Consider the following 18,860-nt stretch of genomic DNA (forward strand, 5'->3'; position numbering starts at 1 on the left):
AGCCCACAACCTTCTGTGACTCCAATTCCAAGGATCCAGTGCCCTCTCTGACCTTGATGAGCAACACACACACACACACACACACACACACACACACACACACTCGTAAACGCTCACATATATTGGGGGAAAAAACGCCACCCTAATTGTAAGGACCACCTTGTACTGCCGTGCAGTCTGGGCTGGGGTTTGTTTCCACATTTAGAACCCAGTTCCTTCTCCACGAAGGTCACGTGACGGCATCGCACACAGCATCCAGAAAGACTGGTTCAAGTCCGAACATGGAGCCGGGAGGGCCGACTAGGCCACCTCACCCCCACAGGAGCATGGCCCTGCCTGACTGACAGGGCCTGGTTTCCGAGCAGCCTGGACTATGCTGGAGTCGAGAACATCTGCGTGTCCTGGGCAAAGCCCTTGGCTGCTGTGCCAAGTCCTGACTCCCACAAGAAGTGGGCTGAAGAACCACTCCATACAACTTCAATAGTGCCATTATTCCGTCCTTATCGACAAGCCAAGAAACGGGCCTGCCAGGAGTTCAGGCTGACCTATCGAGACAGACAAAGTCACTCACGGGCAGTGTGGGCTGAACTGGGAGGTCTGGTTACCCCAATCCACCCACCCAGCCCCAAGTCCTTGATATACAGTCTGAACAGTCCAGGTAGCAGGGGCAGTGTCAGGAGAAGCCAGGGCCCCAGGACTCTGTCGGCCACCCAGCACTGGCAACCTCTGAGACTGGGTCACTTCCCCACACTAACATGGCTCACTTCAGGTGGCTGGCTTTCCAGCATCCTTTGGGTTCCTGCTTCTAGAGGTGTTTGCTTTTTGATGATGCTAGAACCCAAGGTTCTGAGCATGATAGGCAGGCGCTCTACCACTGAGCCTTAGTCAAACCACCCCATGTTTCCTAGTTAAATAAGACCTGAATTCTTGGGCTGAAGATATGGCTCAGAGGTTAAGAGCAGTGGCTATTCTTCCAGAGGTCCTGAGTTCAATTCCCAGCAACCACATGATGGTTTGTAACCATCCGTAATAAGATCTGGTGCTCTCTTCTGGCCTGCAGGGATATATGCAGGCAGAACACTGTATGCATAATAAATAAATATTAAAAAAAAAAAAGACCTGAATTCTCAGACACTTGGTCTAACGTGTATATGTAAGTTACACTCTAATGTGAGTAATTTAAATCAACAAGTACTTTTCTCGTTTTTGTTTGTTTTTTGTTTTTTGGGTTTTTTTGGTTTTTTGGTTTTGGTTTTGGTTTTTGGTTTTTTTTTGAGACAGGGTTTCTCTGTAGCTTTGGAGGTTGTCCTGGAACTCACTTTGTAGACCAGGCTGGCCTCGAACTCACAGAGATCCACCTGCCTCTGCCTCCCAAGTGCTGGGATTACAGGTGTGCGCCGCCGCCACCACCACCCAGCTCGTTTTTTGTTTTGTTTTGTTTTGTTTTTTAATAACAGACTTAATTCACTCTATTTTTCTTGTATAAAAACCCTTAAGTAGTGGCCACAGCTGGAGCCTAGGTCATCTGGACAGAGACTCTGGTGTGGGTTTTCACAGCCCCTTTCCAGAGGTTGGGGGTTAAATAGCTGCTGTAGGTCTTGGAGATGGCATCAAAGGTGGCCTTGGTAAAGTTGCCCAGGGTGGGAGTGCAGCCCCTGGCTGATGTGTGGCAGTCATCAACACTGGCCATCATCAGTGACTTCTTAGGCTCGGGAGCAGAGATGAGGCCAGTGCCTCTTGGGGCAGGGATGAGACGCACCAGCACAGAGCCACAGTGGCCTGTCACTTTGCCAATCTTGTTCCCCCAGTAACCTCTCTGCACAGGGACAATGGACAGCTTGGCCAAGATGATGACTCCTCAGACAGCAGTGGCTACCTTCTTGGAGCACTTAACACCAACACCATGACCATTGTAGTGCCCAATAGCGAAAAAGCCTTGAACCTGGTCCGCTGGCCAGCCCAAGCCTGCTTCTACACTGGCATGATCTTTAGAACCTCATCCTTTAGGGATGCACCCAGGGGAAAAAACTCAATAATCCTGGATTCCTTAATGGGCAGGGAGAACAGGTAGATCTCCTTCAGGGACTTGATCTTCATGTCCTTAACCAGGTAGCTCAGCTTGGTGATGGGGATCTCCTCCTTGTCTTTGGCTTTACCTCCACGAGCTCAAGGGCCTCGACCACAGCCATGGCTTTGACCTCGACCACAGCCCTAAGACTGCTGCTGAGTCCTCCACAGAAGACACCGACGCCTCCTAATCCTGGGCCCCTGGGTCCTCCACGCCCTCCCGCTGCACTGGCATCATCCGCCACTTAGTATATGCCAGAAGAAGAAGCCAACAAGCACTTTCTACCTCTGAAGGAGGAGACTCTTTGAAAAGGAACCTGGGGCTGGGATGTAGCTTTTCCAGTGGAATGTTTACTGGGTTTGATCTCCAGTGCGGCATAAACTGGACAAGATGGTACTTTCCTGTAATCCCAGCACTTGAAAGATGGAGGCGAGAGAATAAAGAGTTCAAGGTCACCCTCTGCTACACAAGAAGTCAAAGTCAGCCTGATATATATCAGACTCTGTCCCAAGGTGGCAAAAATCAATCTACAAATAACACACATGGTATGACTACAGTTATATGAAGTGTTCCGAATCAGAAAATCTATAGAGCTAGACAGTGGCCTCATGGGTTGGGGTAAGCAGTACAGGGTGTCTGTAGTAATTTGAATGTAACTAGATCCTGTAAGCTCACAGGAAGTGGCACTATTGGGGGTGTGGCCTTGTTGGAGTAGGTGTGGCCTTGTTGGAGGAAGTGTGTCACTGTGGGGGTGGGCCTTGAGGTTTCCTATGTTCAACATACCGACCATTGTCTTAGTCCATTTCCTGTTGCCTTCTGGTCAAGCTGTAGCCAGCACCATGTCTGCCTGCACGCCACATGTCCTGCCATGATGACAATGGACTGAATCTCTGAAACTGTAAGCGAGCCACCCCAATGAAATGTTTTCCTTGTAAGAGTTGCCATGGTCATGGTGTCTCTTCGCAGCAATAGAAACCCTAAGACAGTGTCTTTGGGGGGGATCATGAAAATGCTGTATAATTAGACCTTGGTGACAGGTGCACCATCTGTGAATATACTGAATAGAAACAGCCAAACTAAACACCTCAGATAGGTGAGCTGAATGACATGTGAATTATTCTCAAGCCAGGTGTGGTAGCATATGCCTAAAATCTCAGCAGTCAGGAGGTTGAGGCAGGAGGATCACAGTAAGTTTTGGGCCAGCCTGAACTATATGGCAAGATCTTGTCAGAGAAATAAAGAAAGAGAGAGAGGGTGAGAGAGGGAGGGAGGGATGGGGGCAGAGAGAAAAAGAGAGAGAGACAAAGAAAGAGAGAGAGAAATTATATGTCAGTAACACAGATTAAGCAGTGCTAGGCTGTAGGATGCCTCCTCTCCCAGGCCCACTCTTTCCCATCCCCCTTTGGTGTACCTAAGTTCCAAGTCAACCCCATCTGAGTAAGCAGTAGCTAGACCTGGGTAGTCATCCCAAAACAAAACGTCTACCTGGGAAATACTTCACACAATAGTGTTAAGACACTACACTGAATTATTAAATTAGGGCAAACATTAAAACTTCACAGGCAGAAGGAAAGGGTTGTGTTTACCCATCTAGGACAGTGTCAAGGTGCAAGTGTGACCACAGAGATTCAGAGGAGAGCAGACTGTCAGGGATTTGGTAGTGACATCCACGCCTGCTGGGCCCTTTCCTACAGAGGTGCAGACAGGCCCAGCCCTCCACCCACACACATGCCAGCAAGCATTCCTGTGCTGAGGCCCCAACCGAGCACTCCTAAGAAAGAGAAGACAGGAAGAGAGCCGTCTCTGGAGCTCCCAGAAAACCTCGGCACCTGCTCCATCTCCTCGCAGACCCCAAGGCTCTTCCGTACACCCAACCCACTGCCTTCTGCAGGGCCGTATTCCTTCTAGTAACTCACAGATACAAGAAGTGGGTGGGAACCCTGCTTGAAGCTGCTAGCTGGAGGACACATCCACACAGACCCTCAGCTTTCAGCCTAAGATGAATCCCCACCAAGCAGCGTGTACAGGCCAAATGCTTCTATGGTAATGCCTGGTCAGGCTTGGAGCAAGGATGTTTACCCACAGAGCCATGTCACCTACCCTAAAACCGTTCATTGTATGTTCAAGGGAAGGACTGTTCAAAACAAGAATGAACTAACCAGAATTAATTTTTTTTTGTGGGGGGGTGGCTATACATGGCAGCACATGCCTGCAAATCCCAGAAGATTGAGGCAGGATTGCCAAATGTTCAAGGTCAGCCTGGGCAATTAATGAATTCCAAGCTAGCCTGGGCTATCAAAGTGAGAGTCTGCCTCCAAAACACACACAAAGGGCTGGGGATTTAGCTCAGTGGTAGAGCGCTCGCCTAGCAAGTGGAAGGCCCTGGGTTCGATTCTCAGCTCAAAACAAAACAAAACAAAACACACACAAAAACCAAGAAAAGGAGGCTAGAGAGAGGGCTCTGTGGGTAAAATGGTTGCTACGTAAGCACAAGGGCCTGAGTTCGAATCCCCAGAGCCTGTGTGAAAGCCAGACACAGCCATGTACATCTGTAACCCCAGAGCTCCTCCTGGGAGGATAGCTGCTCGTCAACAAAGAGACCCCACCTCAAACAAGGCAGAATCCAAAGGCCAACATCCACAGCTGTCCTCTGGCAGACAGAGACACATACACACACACACACACACACACACACACACACACACACACACACACACCATGACATAAATGTAAATATAAACACAAAAAGCAAGACTAGAGAGAGAGCTCAGTCAGTAAAGTGCTTTTCTTTCTTACTTTTTTTTTTTTTGTCCTGTTTTTTGGAGACGGGGTTTCTCTGTGTAGCTTTGCGCCTGTCCTGGAACTCTGTAGCCCAGGCCGGCCTCGAACTCACAGAGATCCGCTGGCCTCTGCCTCCCGAGTGCTGGGGTTAAAGGCGCATGTCACCACTGCCCAGCCGTAAAGCACTTTTCTTACAAGCATGAGGAACTGAATTGGATGCTCAGAAGTCAGGTAAGAATGCCTTAGTGGTGCATGCCTGTTAGCCCAAGGCTAGAAAGGCAGATCCCTGGGGCTCACTGGCCAGCCAGCCTAACCTACCTGGGAAGCTCCGGGACAGTAAGAAATCCTGTCTCAAAAACAAGATGGGTGGTGCCTGACTGAGGAAGCACACCCAAGGAATGACATAAGGTTAACTTCTGAACTCTGCATTCACATGCGTGCGTACAATTTCTTTTTTCTTCCTTTTGTTTTGTTTTGTTCGGTTGGTTTTGTTTCTTTGTTTTGTTATGTCTGGGTTTGGTTTTTGGTTTTTCAAGACAGGGGTTTCTCTGTGTAGCCCTGGCTGTCCTGGAACTCACTCTGCAGACCAGGCTGGCCTCGAACTCAGAGATCCACCTGCCTCTGCTAGTGCTAGGTTTAAAGGTGTGATCCACCACCGCCTGCATGTGTGCAATTTCTAAAAGGCGGGCAGAGAAAAAATTTCCACCTGTTCTGCAGTTGAGAACATGTGTTCAGAACAGACAACTGGACCATCACCTAAGCTGATGCCCATCAGAAACCATAGAGGAGAGGCCTGCCCTACACTTCTCGGCAACCCAGGACCTGATGTCCTGAGATGGCCCTTTGTCATGGGCATCTGGAACCCTGAGCTTACTGACAGGTCCTGGGTGAGTCAGACCAAGACACACTCACAGGAGGCTCCAAAGGTCCAGGAGCACCTACCTTAGTGACCAACTGACTGCCCAAGGAAACCATACTGTCCAGTTCCAACCATGGGCAGCAATAACCTGCCCAAGGTGGGCCCCAATGGAGAGTGGTATAATTCAGGTGTGTGCTCCTAGGTGATCAGAGTCCAATCTACCTCTAGAAAAATAATTCACCTCTGTGTGCGCACACCGGTGTTCATGCACATGTGTGGCCATGCGTGAGGGCTGGAAGCTGACGTTTAGGATGTCTTCCTAAATCACTCTCTTGGACGTTTATTTTGAGTCAGTGTCTTGCTGAACCTGGTTCTCAGCAGTTTGGCTAGGCAGGCTGGCCAGCACACCCCAGTGATCCTCATCTCCACTCCCCCAGCACTGCGTATGACTGCAGTCAGCTCTTCAGTGGATTTTAGTGACGGAACTTAGATCCTTGTGTTTGCATGGGATCCAACTTTACCAACTGAGCCTTATTCCCCACCGACAGATCCTCTGTACTTCAGAGGGAACCCACAGGGAAGAATCAAAATCAAATGACATTCGGTCCCTGTCCCCATTCAACATGGTGCAGTCGTTGGCCTCTCTGGTGTCACCAGCCACCCTCCTGGAAAATGTGATCGTGATGGCTACAGCACCCATTGTCTCCCTAACACATCCTGTGAGCCAGACAGTCTCCAGCCATCTCCGTACACACCCACCTTAAATTCTTGTGACATTCTTACAGGGGAATCCCTTTCCCTGTCCTGTTACATAAGGAAAGTAAGGCACAGAGATGTAGGTGTGCTGCTGAGGGTCACAGAACCAGGACAGAAACTCTGCTACAGTGTGCTATAGAACTGTATTTTTCCCCCAAGACAGGGTTTCTCTGTGTAGTTTTGTGCCTTTCCTGGATCTCACTCTGTAGACCAGGCTGGCCTCGAACTCCCGGATATCCGCCTGTCTCTACCTCCCGAGTGCTAGGATTAAAAGCGTGCTGTGCCACCACCGCTCAGAACGTATTCTTTAAATCGAGGGAAGATGGTCAGGGCTGAGGCTATCTGGACACCCTGGGGGAAAGATCCGCAAGCGACAAAGGGCTGTTGTTACTCACTCACTTCTTCTTTCCCAAGTCCCAGACAAAGGCCTGAGCAAAGTGGCAAAGCCAGCTGCACCCATGCTCCTGCAGCTCCCGGCTCCCAGGCCCATCCCTGTGCCGTGCTGGCCACAGGGAACATGAAAAGCCTGTCTCCAAGTCCCCTGCTCTGAGCCAGGGAGAGGCAATGCTGCCCACCGGGAGGCCAGAACCATGATTTGGGGCTATTCTTAGCGAACCACTGGCTCCCCTCCCAGAGGCCCAGCAGGCAGAAAGCCCGAACTTCCACACGCCCAGCCTGCCACTTCCTGACCCTTTTCAGAGGACCCCAGGACGAGGAGGGGCTATGAGCAGAGAGAGAGAGGACAGAGTGGGCTGCCCCTTCCAACAGAGAGGTGTCCCATGCCTACATGCCCCACTTGCCCAGGCTCCCAGCCAAGCCAAAGAGTCTCTGGGACGTCCTGGTTGCACCCCTGCTGAAGGATGCAAAGTCACTAGCTTTCCATGAATTGTCCCCCATTTAACCCTCTAGGGAGCTGGGGTAAAAGATGAGGCAATTGAGACATGAAGTAACCGTGGAAGGTCACAAGAGCGTTTAGTGTCAAGCTGTATCAAGGTCAGGGCTGGCTCTAAAGTGCCAAGCTGGGCAGAAGAGGAGCCATGAGCACAGCCAGAACGTGGAAGACTCTGCTCTGTTGAAGCCAAAGGGAGAAAGCTTTAATCCCAGACCCTCCAAGTCTCTCCCAGTGGTATACAGAGACAACTACCTGAAGGCTCAGGAGTTAAGATCAGCAGAAAAGCCTGAGCCAGGGCAGCGCACAGTGTAATAAGGTTCATCAAAGTCCCGGGGACACAAAAGGACGCCACCAAAGAAGTTTCTGCTGGTGCCCCAGGCAGACACTCAGCCCTGTAACTGAGGGGGCAGGAGGTCACATGACTTCAGAGTAAAACAGAACACTGAGCCCCCTAGGGTCCTCTAACCATCCCCAACATGGTCTAGAAATCAATCCACAGTGGGGTTGGGTCTCAGTTGGTAGAGTGTTTGCCTAGCATGCATGAGGCCCTGGGTTCCATTCCCAGCACCCTATAAACTGGGTGTGGCGAAGCATGCCTGTAACCTTAGTATCTAGTGGGTAGAGGCAGGAGGATCAGGATTCTAAGGCTATCCTTGGCTACACAGTGAGTTCAAAGCTAGCCTGGGATACACGAGGAAGGAAGGAAGCATACCACACAGCACCTGAGAACCTGTCCCTCCACGCCGAACAAGAGGATGGTTGGCTAGGCTGCCATATCCACAGCAACATTCACCTAGAACTACATCTCAGCATCTGCAACCATCAAGATCCTAGCCGTGACTAGCAGGCGCCTCTGGCCAGTACATGTGTTTCCCTGGGGGTCCGCAGCTGGCTCTATGTCTACCTAGGTACTTGAGAATCTTGAGACTCAGTGTCTTGTATCTACAAATGTCCGTTCAAATTCATGTCCGTTCTTCGGTGAGTCAACCTACCTGTCTGCCCGTTCACACACCTGCTGCCCAGGCAGACTGCAATCCCGGGGACACAAGCCTGTCTATAAGTGTGTCTGTGGCTGGTCCTTGACATGCTCGCACACGCCTGTCCCCTCACGTGTCTATGCTCTTGGGTTGCCTGCCCACCCCCTTTTGTGCCTGTTTTCAGGTAAATATGTCTAGTTCTTCCCTGTGTCTGCCCAGATGGCTATTCACCTGACTACGAGCTCATGGTCTGCCCACAATGGCACTCCCACCTGTGACTGGGAAGCTCCCACTAAGAAGAATAGTGGCCAAGGCCTTGGACACAGGTACACTGCCACCTCCCCCAAAGTGTTGTAGAAAAGCCTATCAGGAACAATAAGGACAGAGTAGAGCCAGATACTGCGGAGCCTCAAAGATTGGGTCAGATTGCCCAGGACCCCACCCTGTCCACTCCAATACCAGAGAAGGGAGCAGAGTGGGCCACCTCAGGCCTGTCTGCCTCCACAGGAAACCGCGTCTGGCCAATGCCTCCCACCCTCCCCTCTGGCCCCCACGATGGAGGCTCTTCAAAAAGGAAGTCAGGGCTTCCTCCTGCAGGGCTGGCTCAAACCTCAGCAGCCCCAGACTTGTGCTCCATCTGACTGGAGAAAACAAATGGGTCCTTAGACCCCCCCTAAAGCAAACAAAATCTGAGGGGTGGGGGTGGGGGTAGTGGACACACAGCATCAGGAAGTCCTTGCCAGTCAGTCCTCCTACGCTTGTTGCCCCTGGGGTGAAAAGAGGTCCTGATTGGTTTGGTTATGCTAACAAAGAGGGCGGGACAGATCCCACCGGGACACTGAAACACATCTATGTGCAAAGTCTCAGGACACCCTAGCCTTGCAGCACTGGTGTTTTGTAATTCCCAGGAGTAGCCTCCTAATTTCTTCTAATGCTACCGGCCCAGGGCTGATATCAAACTCCCTATCAGCGAACTGGCTGTGTGTTCTGTCTTGTCTACCCTTGCAGGGCAGAGCCACACGGGGACAGAGTCCTCCCAAGTCCTCCCACCTCCTACACTGTCTGGGTATGGCTCAGAGCCCACAGCTCACAGGTGCTCTGTCACTGGCTGTGGGCAGCCAAGGACTGGCGGGGGCTGTGGCTGCCAGAGCAGAGATGCCTCAAGCTTGCCCGGACCGGGAGGCTTTTATTGAGTCTGATTTCCAAAATAAGAGCACTCTGGCCACTACAAGAGGCTGGAGCAGTCAGTCTCCCATGCACTGTACCTTTTCTGACTCATGTTCTTTCAGGGGTCCTCTGAAGCTTGGTGAGAGGACAGATGGACACACACCACACATGCACAGGCACATGAATGCACACACTCTACACACACACACACGCCTGCTCACACCAAAAAGATCCGGGCTCTGAAGAGACCAAATAGAGCAGAGAATCAAAGCTTGTGCCTGCCAAGCCCCTGGGTTTGCGCTCCTGTCCCTGGGCCTAAAGGGCCCAGGCGGTGGGAGTGGAGGGGGACCCATGCACGGATCGCGACCCAGCTATGTCTCCTAACTTCTTCAGAAGCCCAGGTAGCCAGGAGGACTCCTAGCCCGGCAGTGAGGAGCGGGTACTGCCAGCCCACGTTGTCTCCGCTCCGAGGGAAGCCAGGGTACAGGAGCTGAACCCGAGTTCGACCTGCGCACGACCCAGGAGCAGCCCGGGCTTTGGGAGAGCGCAGTGGAACCGGCCTGGGGCAGGCCTGGGTGGCCGGGACGCTTCTACCCTAAGTCAAGGAACCCCGATCCGCCCTTGGCGCGGCCCACGCGTGCTTACCTGGCAGCCGCAGCTCCGGGGGAGCGTTGCGCTCTACGGCCGGGGACTGCCGGCGCCTAGGCGGGCTGCGGGCGCGCCCGGCGCGGGCTCCAGCTAGCTCCGCCCACCCTCCCGGCCCATCCGGGGGCGGAGGCAGATCCCGCAGAGTCCAGGCGGTGCAGACCCCACCAGCCTGCAGCTACCAAGCCGGGGATCATCCCCGGAGCCCCGCCCCGAGTCCGGATCCCCCGCCCTCTACGCCAGGGCCGGACTGGTCACTCCCTACCCAGCCTTGCCCGCCGCAGCTTCGGCCTCCTCCAAAGAGGAGGGGGCGCGAATTTAAAGACACACTCACCCTACTGTGTCCCGATAGGGATGCCCCCCTCCCCCAGCCACAATTCCCAGAGGGCCCCGTTCCGAGCCAGCTTCCTCCGTCCGGTCGCCCTGCGCCTTGGAGAAAAAGTCGGGGGCGGGAAACACTGCCCGCAAAGCCAGTTCCTCTTCCCTTGTCGGCTCCGCTCCTTCTGGAAGATACCCAAGGCCGGCTTCCAGACTCCTTGGCTGGAGAAAGCCGCATAGGCTGGCGACGCCACACACACACCCCAACTCCAGGTCCCCCCGGATATCGGTAGCCCCTGGCTTCCCTCTCTGCTTCTCCAAACTGAGCAGAACACCTGAGCTCCAGAATCTGCTTTTCTCCTGTGCAGCTTGAGCTAGAGGACTGACGTCTCTGGGCCTCTTCAGATGTCCAAAGATGGGCCCCTTAAAGAGCAGGTTGTTAACTTGGGTTAAGGAAACTGCGGCTCCCAGTCTTTGGAAGAGGCGGGTCCTCACTGCCCTTACTCAACACCTCCAAGTGATGGTGGGCCGGGTGGCTCTGGCGAGCTCTGGGTTTGCACCTGGGCAGGCTACATGACCCTTGACTTCCGGTCTCCCACATGTACCTGCTCACCCCTGCTTCTGTCTCAGTAGGCCCTCTTTGTGTATGAGGTGAGTTTCTTTCACCCTTAAAAAAAAACACCTGATACTGCCGGGCGGTGGTGGCACACGCCTGTAATTCCAGCACTCAGGAAGCAGAGGCAGGTGGATCTCTGTGAGTTCGAGGCCAGCCTGGTCTACAAAGCGAGTTCCAGGACAGCCTCCAAAAAAGCTACAGAGAAATCCTGTCTCGAAAAACAAAAAATCAAAAAAAAACAAAAACAAAAACAAAAACACCTGATACTCAGGCCTGTATTCCAATCAACCTCTTAAGCAGTCCTGCTGGGAACAGCTACTAGGAAACCTAAAATGGGCCCCAACACCTCCCCAAGTCCCAAATGGTGTCCCCGCAGGCCTGAGAACATGTTTCAGGATAGTATACACACATACATACACAGACAAGGGTATACATACACAAATATGCACAGTGTTCCTCACTATCCAGAAGACACTGGATCCTTGGCTGTCTGCCTCTCAAGACAGTGCCTGGAGATGTCAGAGCATGTGTGACCTGTCTTTGGTCCTCAGCATGTGTCTGGCACATCTCCACTCAGTGACTATGCACCACTCACACACATGTCTCTGCTCCTTGTTGAACCCAGCAGAGTACTCTCTCCAGTAGAAATCACGGACAGAGAAGCGGCTCCTCCAGCTGAGCCAGTCCAGAACCTCTCAACTACCTCAGAAGCTTCTACAATGTCAGCTGGTTGCTCAGAGCAAAGCCCAGCTCTCCTAAGAAAGGACTCATGAGTCACAGAACCAAACCTGAGAAAGCAGTGGCTTCAGGAGGCACCCCACACACCCCCAGCAGCCCATACAAGACACTATGTAACACCTTGAAAGGCCTAAGGAGTGGGGTGCCCTATACAGATGTTTGTGTTGAACATGTGTGCCTGTGTGCACAGCCCAGGCTTGTACTGCTTCTCTGCAGGAATGTAAAGAAGGAATTGTGTGTGTCTGTGTAAGGCTTCAGTGGGAATGTGGGCATACAAACGTAGGGGGGGGGGGTTACTATGCGTGTGTGCATGTGCATGTGTGTACTCAAGTGTGTGTGTGTGTGTGTGTGTGTAGAGTGTGTGCGTTCATGTGCCTGTGCATGTGTGATGTGTGCCCCTTTCAAAGAGTCCTCTCAAATCCAGACCTTTGGCAGAAGCTGTGGGAACCTGGTTCCCCTCCTGGGAACACTCGAGCCACAAGTTATTTCCTGACAGGCACAAATGACTGTCCGGAAGGCAGAGGTGCAGAGTCCAAACCAAAGATCACACTTGACAAGGGACAAGAAGCAGGCCCCACTGCTCCTCTCAGCTCCCGTCGGGCCTGGCAAGCCTGGGGACACAGAGCACGCAGGATGAAGTCAACCTGTCCTTGCTCTTGGTGACCACGACTGTCAATACTCCAGAGCAGGTGTCAGTAGCTCCTCCCAAGCTTGGTGATCTCTGGGACAGTTACCTGGCTCCCAACCCAAACAGTCACAGGCTGCTATGGCTACCCTGGCAGGCCCTTTGTGCTGTCTCGGGATCCTTCCCATAGTTGACCGAGTCCAACTGTGTACAGTCCACATGTAGAAGACACTGGCTTTGAACCAGGAAGACAGAGGCCTGGAGAGAGCCTTGGGCTCACCTTGCACATTACCTAACACGCCTCCCAGTCACCACAGGTCTCCAGCAGTTCTTGCTTTCACCTGGAGGATGACAGGGGTGCCAGCACTTACTGGTGACATCTGTCACTGTCATTATTATTGCCACCAGAGCTCACACTGAGAACCTAGCCCTGAACCTGCCAGAGCAGAAGACATCTCCTGGCTGAGTTCAGAAGCCTGGTCCGGTAGCTGGAAGGTTTATTCCGTCCCACCCAGCCTGAGGTCCCACCTGGCCCCATGGTCCAATAGCCACTTATAAAATAATCACTCAGAGGCTTAATATTATTTATAAACTGTATGGCCTATGGCAGGCTTCTTACTAGCTCTTTCATCTTAAATTAACCCATTTCTATTAATCTATGTTTTGCCACATGGCCGTGGCGTTACCAGTCTACTGGAATCTTGCTTCTCCTTTGGCGGTGGCTGGCATCTCTCCCCTCTCCTTTCTTCTCTCCCCATATCTGCTTGGATTTCCCACCTGCCTCTAAGCTGCCTTGCCACAGGCCAATGCAGCTTTATTTATCAACCAATCAGAGTAATGCATATTCACAGCCTACAGAAAGACATCCCACAGCATGGTCCCCCTTGGATTCCATCCTTGGTGCACCCACTAGATCTGTGGGGCTTTGGACTCCTCTGCATGCTGGCCCTGCAAGCCTTTGGGACCCAAGCACATCCCCTAGACCAGAGCACATCTCCCAGACTAGGTACCGGTAACTGACAGCCTCAGAATTACCGGGATTCACACTCACACCACAACCCACTGGCTAATTCAAATTATTCAAAGTTTAAATTCAAGCATATTCTTTTTTTCTTTTTCTGATGCTGGGGGTGGAGCCCAAGGCCTTGAGTGAAGCAAGGCTCTACTACTGAGGTACAGCCCCCAAACCATGCTTAAAACCAAGACCCAAAGTAAATACTTTTGTCTGGTTGTTTCTTTTTTGTTTCCTTTTTGGTTAGGCTTTTGTTTGTGAGACAGGGTCTGGCTGTCTCCAAGTCCCTGTGTCACTGAGGGTGCTGCTGAAGCCCAGATCCTCCAGCATCTTCTTCCAGATTGCTAAGATTACAAGTGAGTATCACCACACCTGTTTATGCAGTACTGAGGATAGGGCTTAGAGCTCCCACCATGCCGGCCCTACAGCATGGTTCTTCAAGCACCTTCTCCCTGCCTAGCCCTGAGCACCTGTGGGAGAGACGAATAAGCCAACAAGCCAATTGGTCATCTCTAAACATTCCGTGCCTGCAAGGGAGGGATGGGACCTGAGCCAAGCAAGGATACCCAGCTTCCTAGGCCAGTTTGAGCTGAAGTAGATTGTTGCAAGGACCCTGCCGGCTCCAGCAATGTGGGGGTGGTTTGTTGAGTCATCTGCCCCAAACAGATCTGCGTTTTCAATCAGTTTCTGCCATTTCTCTGTGTGACTTCAGGCAAGTGACTTAACTCCTCTGAGTTACCATTTCCACATCTGAGATTAAGCAAACGTAAACCCCTTAATCAACAGCAACCCCAGATGAAGTTCTGAACAGAAAAATAGTTGTGGTTATCCTCAGCCCTAGAAGGTTCTCTGACATGTTATTCACCCTCTTCCCCTCCTGTGTTCCCTAGCCAGCACTCATTCCAAACCCCCTTCAGAACATGCAAAATTGCCCAGCCCTGCTGCTGGTCAGGCAGGATTCCAAGTGGCTTTCTGCTGGGCCTCAGTGCAGAATCCCAGGCTCTGGACGCTGGGAATAATGGGCACAGGGAGGGGCCGCACCCCTGCAGCAGAGACCATCCATCCCTGAATAAGCCGCTGTCACCCGTTCCCTCCCACCCATTCTCTCCCTTAAATAATCCAGCTCTGTTGCCTGGTTGTCTCCAAGCAGCCCCGTCCAGGCTTCCAAGGATGTCTCATAATGGCAGTGCCATTTATGAAGATACCACAGGGGAAGTAAGGAACAGAAGGAGGTCACAGGATCCAGGGAGGCCTGACATAGCCTCCCAGTGGCCTCTAGTGACAAAGTCCCTGTCCCTAGAAACAGAACTCCTGGGGTGGTGACATCTCCCTAAATCAAAGGCAGGATGAATGGCTGCTTGTCAGAAAAAGTCAAGGAGGTAGAGGGCCACAGACTTACAGGGAAGGTCCTGGATATTGGGAACCTGAGACATGCAGGAACCCAGACAGGAGCTTAAGAGGGTGGCCTGGGTTCAGCCCCCTGCCACCCAGCCAACACTGTGGGCTGGTTTTTCCAGCAGGGCCGCTGACCCTCTCTGAGCCTCAAAGAACCCCAGTGCTGGAAGACAGCAGCCATAGGGGTTAGAAGAGACTCTAACATACCCTTCATCAGTATGTGTCCAAATGACACAGGGAGAGACCCTCTGCCCTCACACTTCCATGTAGAAATGGGCCTAGAGCTGTGCTTCTGTGGCTGCAAATTGCCCATGAGCGAGGCTGGTCATAGTTTTTAATGGTGTAAGTTTGGAAAAATGAAGGATCTATGGACAGAAAGCTGATGGGCTGGCTAACTGGAGCATGGAACATGTGTAGCTATTTTATTTTATTTTATTTTATTTTATTTTATTTTATTTTATTTTATTTTATTTTATTTTATTTTATGTGCATGAGTGTTTTGTCTGCATGTGTGTATATGCACCATGTACATGCCTGCTGCCAGAAGAGGCCAGAAAAGGACACTGAGTACCCTGAAACTGGAGTTACAGACAGTTGTGAACCACCATGTGGGTACTGGAAATGGATCTTGGGTCCTCTGGAAGAGCAGTCTATACTCTTAACCACTGAGCCATCTCTCCAGCCCAGCCATTTTATTTTCTACGGTGTGAGTGTGTGTGCCTATATTCAGGTATCTGAGGAGGCCAGAAGAGGGTATCAGATCCCTAGGAGCAGAGTTACAGGAGGCTGTAAGCTACCTGATAGGGGTTCAGGAACCGAACTCTGGAAGAGCAAAAAGAACTCTTAAGCACTGAGCCTTCTCCAGCCCACACACAACTATTTTAAAACAGGAGGAGGATGGATGTAGGCTGAGAGGGGAGTATCTCTAGAGTGGGAATGAGGCCAGGAGGTGGACAGGAATGAGGACAGCCCGTGTGGTGTGGACTGTGGTGGCGGCGTCCTGGAATCAGTTAAGGCTTTGTCTCTAGAGGGACTGATCCCAACTCACCCAGGCAGCTAAATACACAGACCAGAAACTGGAATGAGCTTGGAAATACTGTATCCAAGGATAAGGGCCAGGAGTGAACAGATACTATGCAACACCATTGATAGATGGTATCACAGGTGTAGAAAGACAACAGTATCCAGGATGCCACTTTTGTTTACTGCAGTTCTGGGAGAGAACCTGGGCTTTATGCATGCTATATTATCACTCTGCCACTGAACTACACTCCTAGCTGAAACACCATATGTATATGTGCTGAGCATTCACCGTGTGTGTGTGTGTGTGTGTGTGTGTGTGTGTGTGTGTGTGTTTTATTTTTAAATTAATTAAATCAGTGTCTCACCTTGTTGCTCAGCCTGGTCTTAAACTCCTGTATGAAAATTATTTTCCTGCCTTAGCATCCCAAATACTGAGACTACAGTCATATACCACCATGTCCAGCCCCGTAATTTTTATTTTTTTTTTATTATTTTTTAGTTCTATTTATTTATTTTTATTTTGTTTTTGGGGGACAGAGATTCTCTGTGTAACAGCCCTGGCTGTCCTGAAACTCAGTTTGTAGACCAGGCTGGCCTTGAACTCACAGAGATCTGCCTACTTTTGCCTCTGCCTCTTGAGTGCTGGGATTAAAGACATATGCCAAGGTCACCCTTTGGAAGGCTCCAGAAGTGGGTGTCATGACAGCTTAGCCCTAGAAGGGGAGCTGCATGTGGGGCCAGGGATCAGAATTTGCTGCTACCATCCTTTCATGCAGATGGATTATTTTTACCTCATGCATTTATGCCAAATTCTAATTATTTATTTATTTAATTTTTTTTTTTTTGAGCTGAGGATCGAACCCAGGGCCTTGTGCTTGCTATGCAAGTGCTCTACCACTGAGTTAAATCCCCAACCCACCAAACTCTAATTAAGTCATTTTAAATTTTGATCATTTCCATATATGCACAAATACAAAGCAACATAATTAATTCTCCAGCCCATTGTCCAAATAGGATACTGTCAAGCTTTCACCTCTGGGAGCTGAAGAGATGCTCAGTGGTTAAGAGTACTACTGCACAAAAGACCCAGATTTGATTCCCAGCACCCATGTGATACTCACAACTGCCTGTAACCCCTCCCCCCAGAGGACACCTTCTTCTGAATTCCTGCACACACACACACACACACACACACACACACACACACGGTGCACAGATATACACTCGGGCACATACACATTCCCATAAAAAATATTTTTTTTTTAAATTTCATCTCTGAACTGGATCAGTGGTTAAGAGCACTGACTGCTCTTCCAGAGGTCCTGAGTTCAATTCCCAGCAACCACATGATGGCTCACAACCATCTATAATGAGACCTGGTGCCCTCTTCTGGTATGCAGGGATACATGCAGACAGAATACTGTATACACAATAAATAAATAAATCTTAATTAAAAAAAAAAAAAAAAAAGCACTGGCTGCTCTTCCTGAGTTCAATTCCCAGCACCCACATGGTGGCTCACAAGCATCTAGAGTGGGATCTGATGCCCTCTTTCTGGCATTCCATGCAGTTAGCGCATATATATACACATACAAACAAGCAAACATTTCATCTCTTAGCTGGGCATGATGGCACCAATCTAATCAGAGCACTTGAGGAGGCAGAGGCAGGTGGATTTCTGAATTCAAGTCCATGTTGATCTACAGTGAGAGTTCCAGGACTACATATATATGTATGCATGTAAGTAATTTCATCTTTCATGATTTCTTCGTAATTTTTCTTTTTCACTTCCTATTGGCTTAAAGTGTGTATGTGTGTGTGTTTTGTTGTTTGGGTTTTTTGGTTTTGATTTTTGTTTTCGTTTTGTTTCTGTTTTGTCTGTGTGCTTGCTTGTTTGTTTGTTTTTGGAGTCAGCTCCAGCTTGCAGCCATCGGCTTGCCTCCCCCTGCCAAGTGCTAGGATTACAGACTTGCAGCGCCACACCCAGTTCCCACTGGGGTTTCTGTTGGAATGTTTGAAAGCAACCACAGACCTCACACCAGCTCACAGACCCCACATCAGACTGTGAGGGGTGTGACACACACCATTCCAGAAGCAAAGTGTAGAAAAGACAGCCAGCGTGTCCCACCAGACCTGACCTTGACCCTGGACTAAGTTCCCTAGGGTAGCATCGCCGGCCCTCTTCTTGACTGCTCCCAGCAACTCACTACCAGAAATCTCAATCTCTTCCTCTCCCTCTCTCCTTCTTCCCTCCTTTTAAGACAGAGTCTCATGTAGCCCACACCAACCCTTGCACTCCTGATCCCCCTGCCTCCACCTCCCAAGTGCTGGGATTATAGACGTGCCCCAGTACACCTGACTTGCCCAGGTCAGTGTCTTCAGTCCAGTGGCTGGCAGCTATGGTTTTGAAGAGACGATGCTTCCTGCTGCTTGGCCAGTTTGCAGACACCTAGCAGAGGCAGTGACACCTCCCCGGCCTGTTCCTCCCTCTAACAACCTCAGCTGCACGGCAGCCTCCGACATTCGCAGCCACTGGATTCAGGGCTGTAGCAGGAATCTTAGAGGTCTCGCCAGCTCCTCAGCTGATCCTGTTTCCTCAGACTGGAAGCCTCTGAGTCCTCATCCAAATGCTCAAAGCCTAAAAGCTTAACCAGCTAAAAGCTTCTAGTTTCTGGTCTTCACGCCTTATATACCTTTCTGCTTTCTGCCATCACTTCCTGGGATTAAAGGCTCACTTTCTGGGATTAAAGGCGTGAGTCACCATGCCTGGCTGTTTCCAATGTGGCCTTGAACTCAGAGATCCAGAGGTATTTCTGTCTCTGGAATGCTAGGATTAAAGGCGTGTGCTACCACTGCCTATCCTCATGTTTAATATTGTGTCTGTCCTGTTCTCTGACCCCAGATAAGTTTATCAGAGTGCACAATAGTTCGGGGAGCACAATACCACCACACAGGGCTCTGTGGGAAAGTAGACTTCCCTCCATAAGC

The 18,860-nt window shown here is 50.8% G+C and overlaps 1 pseudogene; it reads right to left on the reverse strand.

Moving 5' to 3' along the window:
• Positions 1-1,492: 1,492 nt before the first annotated feature.
• Positions 1,493-12,980, reverse strand: LOC118569407 (annotated as a pseudogene).
• Between the last annotated feature and the right edge of the window lie 5,880 nt (positions 12,981-18,860).

The sequence above is a fragment of the Onychomys torridus genome, chromosome 18, assembly GCF_903995425.1.
Source record: "Onychomys torridus chromosome 18, mOncTor1.1, whole genome shotgun sequence".
Taxonomy (NCBI): Eukaryota; Metazoa; Chordata; class Mammalia; order Rodentia; family Cricetidae; genus Onychomys; species Onychomys torridus.